Below are 8,884 nucleotides of genomic sequence, written 5' to 3' on the forward strand. Positions count from 1 at the left end.
TTTGTACGGTTTGTCATACATATTGGGTATACATTGAGATGAATTTTATTTATTTTGAATTCGTGACATGTGACATAGGGGAGATCGGGGGTCTTAGCTGCTGTGATAATTTGTGACAAAGGGGGGTGGGGAATTAAAAATTCCCAAAAAAAAAGTGGACGTCTTTTATGGACAGCTCCATAAAGAAACCGTCATTTTCAGTTAGGTCCTTTTGTCGTGAGACTATCGGTATGTTTTTTCTTTACATTGTTTATTTGAATCCTATCCTTTTGAAAATGATAATTCCTTCTTACTATCGATAGGTGTGAGATATTTCACCTACTTGAATAGGGAAGTTCGGATTAAAAAAAACAAGACTGTTGTTCTTATTGATCCAATTTGTTTCAACAACCCAAAGTTAATGTTTTGCACTTAAAGTATTATCCATTTCCTGCAGTATAAATTAATTTGTACGAAGTAACAATTTTTTCCCACAAATTAGCTTTAGCGATTTCATTCTTTCAATTATTAGCACGTTCGTTTTCAACTTTCTATTTATAATCACTTTTCATTAGCATTTCTCACTTCAGCAGTGTTCCTTTTACCACAGTGACTGGTATTGGAAAAGGAATACAAAAGTAAATAGAAATGGAATTAAAAATTAATTTAACGAACACATTCATTTCCACGATATTCACTGGTCATTGAAGATCAATTTGTTTTACTAATTTCGAAGGTATCGGATAAGTGTTTATGTGTGTGTGTGTGAAATATAATTTCTGTTCTGATGCATATCGACTGTTATTCGCTTATTGTTTCTTATTGTTAAGTGCCTATGATAGTAAGGTTGCTACTTTTAATATGCTTATTTCCTTTTCTAACCTTATTTTCATTAGACAGTAGATTACAATTAAATGTTGCCACTCATGTTATCGTAATATGTACATTGAATTAATTAAAAAATGTTATCGCCAAATTGGTTTATTCTAGTAATTTCATCCTTTCATACTCAGAGAATCTTAACTCGATGCATTCAAACGAAAACAAATGAAAACTGCTTTTCATAACAATAATTGATAAACTATCACTTAGATTAGGGATAGGCTAGCCGTCTTAGATTTACTACGAATTATATTTGGTAACTATATGTACAAATTGTTAGCGATTCGTTTGTATTTACATGTAACTGTTTGACGGAGCCCTATTTTTTTATTCCGGGGAGGGTTATAGCGTTGATTGAAATTCTTACAAGATTCTTCAAATGGCACTGGTTATACTACAGTAACGTACAGCAGAACCCTAAAATATGTATCATCTATTTATTGTTTCTTAATCCTGTTATGCTTTCATTTCCAGAAGTTTTCCTCGAAGAGTCAGCAAATCTGCATTGAACGAAAGATGGCGTCCTTTTGGTTTGTGCCGAAAAGCTAACACCGACAACACAACTTGGAGATAAAAACATAAGAAGCGGAGAATAGGTTTGTGCGTTCGCTACTAACAGCATCGGGTTCCATACTATCAATTGCGCGGTAGGGCGTGCCTAGAATTATGAACCACCTGTTGCGCTTTCCCGCTTGCAGGGTGTCTCAGAAAGAAGTAAGCAAATTTACTCTGCTCCGAGCCTAAATGTAATATCACTATAATTTGATTAGTTGTAGAACAGTATCCTAACGACTTATAATAAAATTTAACAACAGATTAAAAATGTTTAATAAGCAATGATGTAAACAAAATAACAGAAAAACTTAAACGTAAAACAGCTCTATGTTTCATTATTTGTCTTAGCAAGTCCTAGTGCAGAAAACTACTATCATATACAATTTTTGCTATATGTTCAACGGTTATCTACAATCTTTTCGCTGCATTTACTCGATAGAAAAGCTGTTATTGTTTTATTCTATTTGTATTACTATTTATACCGTACAAAGTACCTCCATGCGGGGCGCAAGAAGAAAACAAGGCATTTCTGGGTTAGATCACACTAAAACAAACTAAATGTGATATTTCTGAAAATAAAGACCCTTCTGCTGTTTAACAAATTCTGGACCAGCTATTTGCAAGAGAGAATTTCACATCAAATAATCGTCTATTAAAGGTATTGTGTACATGATCGGAAATTGCGCTTGCCGTTGGAAGAAACTACTGCATTAGCAGTTCATGAATTGTTATGTAGCCCATTCGATGTGGGTTATTCGTTGGTGGCTTGGGTAAATCCGGTTCGACATTCGGTTTATCTGCATGAAAAGTCAACTATCCCCATCAAAAGTTCCACTTTGATCATGCATCTGGTTCACCTGGAGCCGTATTGGAGCGCTTTTGGTCTAGCAATTGGTGAAACATCTTGTTTGCAGAAGTGGTTCCTGAAAGAGATATCGAAACAGAAATGTTCTGATCAAATGGAAATTGAGTCTAATTTTAAATATACAAGTGTGTAATTAGTGAAACAGATATAGAAAGAATATGGCTATTAAGACATTAATTATACTTCATATCATCAGTAACTTTTTCCGAATTTTCATTTTATAATTTTATGTTTTTTATGTGTCTGTTTCTCGTTGACAGTGATGGGAAGTGAAAACCTGTTTTAATCCACCTAGTGGTGTAATGATGCCTTTCTCATATTACTAATATTTTCAGAAATATCTCCAGAAGATTTTGTGAAGAATTTTTTTTTCAATCTTGAATAAAATAAGAAACTTTCTTTGGGTATAAACTAAAATAACCTTTTCTAATTGTAAACAGTTGTGTCAAGTTGATAAAAATTTTTCTTTATTTTGCATTGCCGCACTAAATGATTAAACACACTTTACCCTATAGTTCTGGAACCGGAAATCGAACCCGGATGAAATTAAACAGCAACCTGTAAGACTGTAGGAACTTTTATTTGAGGCTGTTTGTGGAAATCGATCAAATTATCTCTGTGAAAATTGAATGAGTCTCGTTTAGAACTTTTTGACTACTACTTCTGGTACTTCTGGAACCAGGAACTTGGAACCAGTATAACGTAAGTCGGTTCGTTTAGTAAGTGACTAATATAGCCTACAAATTGAATCAGTTTTAAGCTAAATTTAGAAGAATTTTACCTTTCGTCGCTTTAAATGACGGTGTGAAATTCAATAGCAACCTACTGGATTACGAGATTTTTTTTTATGAGTGACATTATTTGACACATACCCACACACCTACATACATTGCTCAGCTCGATGAACTGTGTCGAATTATATAGAACACTTAGACCTTCGGGTCAATTTTTCAATAGATTGTGTAAACTTTCTTTATGAGAAAGGCAATAAGTGCACTTTAATTGAAAAGCATCTTTATCATGATCTTGTAATAACACTAACAAGTAGGTACAAATTGAATGAAAGGATTAGAAATTTACATACACCTGAAAAATATAAATTTTAATGTGGCAACCCTACACGCTATACGAAATTGAACAAAGCACGCTGTGAATGGAGCGAAGCCGCACGTAACGTCGAGTACCAGTTTTGCATCCTCATTTTTTTCGATTATAGAGGTTTTAACATTGTTGTCATTCACCTCTTCGAACCAGAAAAGTTTTCTGACCTTATATGCGGGGTTGGGAATCGAACCCAGGAGGGCAGCGTGAAGGGCATCGACTTACCCATAACGCTATACCCGTTCCCCTGCATCATCATTTTGAATTTGAATGTTTTGACATTCATCGTCCTATAATTTCGGAACCGGAAGTCGGATCAGGATAAAATTGCACAGTATATTTAAAGACAATGAGAGCTTTAATTTTAATCATAAATCTTGAAAACGGCTTAACCGTAGCTGAGAAATCGACGGGAGTTCCGTTTTTGGATATTTTCTTCACTATCACCGGTGCTTTCGGAAACGGAAAACCGGGGACTAGTAGTTCCAAAGTAGTTCTATATAATCACTAACTGATAAGATCCGTCAATTAGATCAATTTAGCAGTAAGTTTTATAAAAATGTGCACGTCGTTTCGCCATCGCTTGTGAAAAAATACTCATGAAATTGAAAATTTTCACCAATCGCACTGTAATACCGGAACCGGAAGTCGGATCTGGATCAACTTTTCGGGGACTTTTTAAAGAATTTTAAGACCTTTTATTTGCTTCTGAGTTTGTGAAAATTGGTCAAGAAATTTCCGAGTAAATTGATTGCAAATTTTTTCATAAATTTTCACATATTTCCTTGTAATTCCAGAACAGGAAGTGAGATCCAAATAAAACTCAAGAAAATTAGGGCTTTTTTACCTTTTCTTTGAATCTAAGTTTGTGAAAATCGGCTCAGCCATCTTTGAGAAACGTGTGTGACTTTTTTTTTTCATTTTTTGGTGCATATCATCCTGTAATTCCGGAACCGGAAGTCGGATTTCTTATTTTTTCTTATTTATTTCTTCGAGCTTTTAAAATCAGTCTAATCTGGAAAAAAATTTTTTTTCTTCTTCCATGCTATTTCTCGTTCTTCAACATTATAGGTTGTGATGAAATTAATTCATATGCGTTCTTTTATTGAAGGTGTATTATGGATTAAATTTTCTAATGCATATTCTAATCCGCCTGAATAGTGATAAACCCAATTTGTCCTAGTCCCAGTTTTTTTTATCATTATCATAGCACCTCAGTCTTAAACTAATTGGCCGTCTGCAAAACTCCATATTTATCTCACCGGCAGTCTTGAGAATGAGGAAAAAATTATAAATTTCAAAATCCACATTTCGATAGAATTTATCAATGCATTATAAATCAGACGACTATTATGAATAAATTGTCGTTTCCATTTTTGTAGATTGTTCTCATAAAATAATAGTCCTAGCTATCGCGTTTCGAGGTATGATTGGAGATTTTCACATAAGAAATAATTGGAGGTAAGATCCTGAAATTTTGACATAAGAAAATCATTAAACTATCGAGGAGTTAGGAGTCGTCGTGCAACGTCATTTGGATAATCAATGTCTATACATTCAAGTCTGCAGTTTTTTTTTATGTGGGGAATACGTATCGCATAAAAAACACATAAAAAAACTTTAAAAATTCGCATGAAAACGCAAAATTTAAAAAAAATGGAAATTTTTGGGATGTCAGGATCTGGTGTTGTCTCGAAAGAGAACTTTTTTCTACGAAATTTGAGTGGGTTTAGCCTCATACATCAATTTCAAAATCGCGATGGATTGTTATGAGACGAATTCATTACAAATCCACCAAATCAGCTCCAATTCATTGAAATTTTTAGGAAGTGAATAAAAGTTGTAAAAAAGTCTAAAATTTCTAGACAAATATAAAACCATAGAATATAAACAATAGAATGCCCATGAAGATACTATAAACTTTTAAAACCCGTAATGAACATATGTAACGGTAGTTAAACCTAAAATTAGATTCAAAACAGCTTTAATCAACAGTTTTCAATTCGCTAATTATTTAATGTTAGATAAAAACATCTAAATTAAAAAAAACATAATTTTTCTTTTCTACAAATCATAGAAATCGTTATAAATATATGTAATCAGAGTTATCAAACACACAGCTTAGAGCAAATTCAGCAGCTATAAGTTCTATATGGAAGATCTATAATAGAACAGAAACTGAAACAAACGTATCCCCAGCAAGTCGTTCTAGTTTTATTTATTCGACCAGTTCTTTTGTCAAATTTAAAACTGGTGTACGATGCCGTTCTATTTTTTGTATATTTGAAACACGAGTAAAACACTGCTGGGGCTGCCAGTTTTTCTTGTTATAAAATCAAGATTTAAATTTTGTAACTGACATAAATTATGCGGAACACTACTGAATATGCCGTTATATCTATATATATATATATATATATATATATATATATATATATATATATATATATATATATATATATATATATATATATATAAATGTATATATATATATATATATATATATATATATATATATATATATATATATATATATATATATATATATATATATATACATATATATAAATATATATATATATATATATATATATATATATATATATATATATATATATATATATATATATATATATATATATATATATATAAATATATATATATATATATATATATATATATATATATATATATATATATATATATATATATATATATATATATATATATATATATATATATATATATATATATATATATATATATATATATATATATATATATATATATATATATATATATATATATATATATATATATATATATATATATATATATATAGTTACAATGATCCCGTCCATAATAACTGCTGAAGAACGGAAGTCCACCGCCACATCAGCAGGATATCGATGAGACGCGTGCATCAGCAGAATAGGTTAGCGCAGGTAAAGCCATGATCGGGCTTAGGAGAGTCAGTTAATTGATTTCAGTTCAGGAGTACAGTTCGTGTACGGGTAGAAGTAAGACGTTTGTAATTAGTTAAGAGTTAATGTGAATAAAAATATATTTTTTTGAAACCCAGGAGCCACGACTCGTTGATATATATATATATATATATATATATATATATATATATATATATATATATATATATATATATATATATATATATATATATATATATATATATATATATATATATATATATATATATATATATATATATATATATATATATACAGCAAAAAATAATGAAATTCACCGGTGACGTAAATCCGCATATGACTCAAATCATAAGAACGTAATTCGTAAAAAGACAGAATTTTACAAGAATGATTTACGTTGGCTCATACATTTCATCAACGAATTCGTGTAACGGCACAATGCCAGTTCCGGCCAAAACAGAGTGTCACCGGAGAAAGTGCACTGGCGTTTCTGAAGGAATTCGTCTTTGTATATTTGGTTATTGATGTTGTCTGTCGTTATGAACAGCTCGGTGAGTTTACCGCATCTGTCAGACCAAGTACTTCTTAGCAAATTATTCGATTTTCTTTTTCCGAAACTCCTCCCGAACATCGAAGCGGGACTTGTTGATAATAAACTTCAGGCCGAGGATTTGCTTTGTGTCCACTTCAATGTATGTCTCGTCGTCCATTACATGCATTTCAGCGTCACCAACTACTCGCGACACAACTTCCTGGCGCGAGATTTGGTCATGATATTCTTTTTATAGGCTCGGTTAGACCCCTTATTTACCTTGAAGACATGAAGTGCGACCCGCTTCATTGTCTGTTGGATGAACCAGACAGGCAAATGGACGCTTTGGTTCCCTTTCGTATGTCATTTAACACAGACTTCGTCCAACTGAAAAAGAAATCAAAGTTTTGGTTGAAGAATCAATGCACTAACATCTAAAAAAGGTGCACGTGATACAGTTAAACAAATCTAACAGTCGGGCCAATAAGTGAGTTTTCAGGATTTGTCTTCAGAATTTGAGTCTTTATTGTGAAAACTGGTTGGATTTTTTTTTCATTCAAAATATTTTCCTTGGGAAAGAATAATTTTTTCCAGTTGTTTAGAAAATGTATGAGCTCCAATTAAAAAAAAGTCTCCTCTTCTTCTGTGTCCAATAAGCAATGAGTATATTTTCAATTCCTTTTATTAAAGTGGCAGGCAAATAGTGCTAAGTAATTCGACTCGCAGGTCAACAAATTTTATTGACATATATAACTTTTAACTGAATAAACTACTAAACATGGATTTTTTCATTATCAATCCACGCACACAAAGTCAACTTTTATCATTTAATCTCTAAAAAAACGACTACGATGCAGTACTGCTTTCTTCGCCGAATCTAATAAGGTTGCTTGACAAGCTTACCTTAGCTGAAGTAGCTGAAATAGAAAATAAAGTTAAACAACTGTTCCATTTGTTTCTAGTTTTGGAGTGCCTTCAAAAAACCATTTAGAATCTTTAGTATTTTCATTCTACTTCAACGACTTATTCATATTCCATTAGTAGAAGTTTTATCATCTCTCGGAAATTCATAATATTTGGTACAATCTTCCCTCAACGAAAAATATAAGACCCGTACTGTTTTGAATTTTGTAGTCCATTTCTACGTCACTTTTTATCCATTGAACCGATTTTTTCTAATTATCTGACATGTTGAATTTGTTATACTTCGTATATTATTATATATACTAGCTGACCCGTCGAACTTCGTCTCTCTCAAAACTTATTTGTTCGAAATTATGTTTTAGGACAGCAGAATTGCCAAACGACTAAGTAGTTAACGTTTATCTTCATTATTTTTCTGATTACTTATCCTACAATCAACGGAATTCGATACACATTCGCTTTAGCTAAAAAAAAGCAATATCACCAAAAATTAATGTGAGAATGTGAAATACTTCTGTTAAGAAAAAATTGAGCAAATGCACAGATTGTCATCCCATCACTTGAGTCAATAAAGAATCTCTCTCTAATGGCTTCGACATAATGGATAGGGGTAGATGGGGTAAAATGCACCCCCTAAGGAAATGTTGCTATATCTTAACTATAGAGAATAACACGGAAGAGTTTCATGCATGACTATCTTCCGTAATCTTTATTTCTCAAAATTACGTACAAATATTTGCTGAATACATTGAAAAATACATTCAATGTCTTATGTTCTAAAACCCTTAAAAATTGTCTATTGAAATATATGCGGGGCATGATGCCCGATCGTGGAAAACATGAAAAATATACATTCTAAATTACGCGAAGTGACGATTATCTAAACATAGAGGCAGGATGATCTTAAACAACGGGTGAACATCCATCAAAACAAGGGATTAAAGCTCATGGCAACCACGGGGCAATATGCACCCTCATAAAGCTTCTTCTTCTTTTTCTTTAAAGAAAGCTTCAGCCTTTTCGTTGACGAAATATTTGCCAAGTGGAAGATTGTTCACTATTATTCATTAAATTGATATCTTATGGATAATTGTTGTAAGC

At 31.9% G+C, this 8,884-nt stretch overlaps 1 protein-coding gene across 5 annotated transcripts in view; it reads right to left on the reverse strand.

Annotated features, from left to right (window-relative positions):
* Positions 1–359: 359 nt before the first annotated feature.
* Positions 360–8,884, reverse strand: part of LOC131440515 (forkhead box protein O) — a 208,514-nt gene continuing 199,989 nt past the window's right edge. For all 5 annotated transcript variants that reach the window (XR_009231397.1, XM_058611860.1, XM_058611859.1 and 2 more), the window contains one exon: positions 360–2,339. The gene's annotated coding sequence lies outside the window, so the exon portion shown is untranslated. The remainder of the gene's footprint in view (positions 2,340–8,884) is intronic.

Source organism: Malaya genurostris, chromosome 1 (assembly GCF_030247185.1).
Source record: "Malaya genurostris strain Urasoe2022 chromosome 1, Malgen_1.1, whole genome shotgun sequence".
Lineage (NCBI taxonomy): Eukaryota > Metazoa > Arthropoda > Insecta > Diptera > Culicidae > Malaya > Malaya genurostris.